Below are 1,539 nucleotides of genomic sequence, written 5' to 3'. Positions count from 1 at the left end.
CGCCCCCAGGGACTCATCTTGATGCTCCTTCCCAACCCGCTCCTACAGCACAGGAGGCAGGAGTTTATTAGAGAGTCCTTTGTGCAGTCAAGCCAAAGGAAGGGGCCAGTGAAGACAGCTTGTCACAGAGAGTTTGGGCCTGTCCAAAGGGGGCAGGGGAAAACCAGCAATGATGGACAGGAAGCGGACTCAAGTCAGTGGGCTCCCTGCAGGGCTCCAACTAATGGAAAAAAGAGGATAAGCAAGGTTGCATCTCCACTTTAAAATATATATAGGGACGCCTGGGTGGCTCAGATGGTTAAGCATCTGCCTTCGGCTCAGATCATGATCTCAGGGTCCTGGGATCGAGCCCCTCATCAGGCTCCCTGCTTGGCAGGGAGCCTGCTTCTCCCTCTCCCTTTACTGTTCCCCGTGTTTGTGGGCTCTCTCTCTCTGTCAAATAAATAAATAAAATCTTTAAAAAAGGGGCGCCTGGGTGGCTCAGTCGGTTAAGCGTCTGCCTTGGGCTCAGGTCATGGTCCCAGGGTCCTGGGATCGAGCCCCGCATTGGGCTCCCCACTCAGTGGGAAGCCTGCTTCTCCCTCTCACTTTGCCCCTCCCCCTTGCTTGTGCTTTCTCTCGCTCTTGCTCTCTCAAATAAATAAAATCTTTAAAAAAAAATCTTTAAAAAATATATATATAAAGCAGCCTCCTTAAGATATAATTTATATACCATACAATTCACCCATTTAAATTATATAATTCAACAATATCTAGCATATTCACACAGTTGTGTGGCCAGCAGCAGAATCCATTTTAGAACATTTTAATACCCCAAAAAGAAACCCTTTCCCATTAGCAGTCATTCTGCATCCCATCCCCCATCCCCACCTCTACCAGCTCTAGGCAACCACTGGTCTACTTGTGTCTCCCATGAATTTGCCTATTCTGAACATTTCATGTAAATGGAATCATATACTATGCGGCCTTTGTGACTGGCTTCTTCCACTTAGCATCATGTTTTCAAGGTTCACTTCATTCCTTTTATTGCTGAAGTACTATTCCATTGTGAAAATATACCATGATTTGTTTATCCATTCATTGCTTGATGGACATTTGGATGGTTTCCACATTTTTGCTGTTATGAATAATGCTGCTATGGACATTCATGCACAAGTCTCCACTCCCCTTTGTCCACAAATTCACAACCCCATAGCAGAAAAGCAAGAAGGCAACAAAGCAAGGAAGAGAGCTAGCCTTCGAAGGGATTCTCTCCAGCCAGAAGTTAGAATGTCATAGCAGTAGCTCAGTCATATTTGCACAGATTTTTATCATGCAGAAGCACCATCACACATTCCCCTTCATATAATTGTCCCCACAATCCTAGGCATGAGGGAGATATTATTTTTATTGTCATTTTAAAGATGACATCATAAAAAATTAGAAAGTTTCAGTAACTTGCCAAAAGTCACCCACCCAAAAATTGAAGCCAGAATTAAGTCCTATGTTTTTTTCTACTCCAGATCTTCACACACAAAACAGATCTTTAATCTTCTCTTA

This window comes from Leptonychotes weddellii, chromosome 6 (genome assembly GCF_054177405.1).
Source record: "Leptonychotes weddellii isolate Sample4059 chromosome 6, ASM5417740v2, whole genome shotgun sequence".
NCBI classification, from domain to species: Eukaryota; Metazoa; Chordata; class Mammalia; order Carnivora; family Phocidae; genus Leptonychotes; species Leptonychotes weddellii.
The sequence above is the reverse complement of the archived record's forward strand: the minus strand, read 5'-3'. Positions refer to the sequence as shown.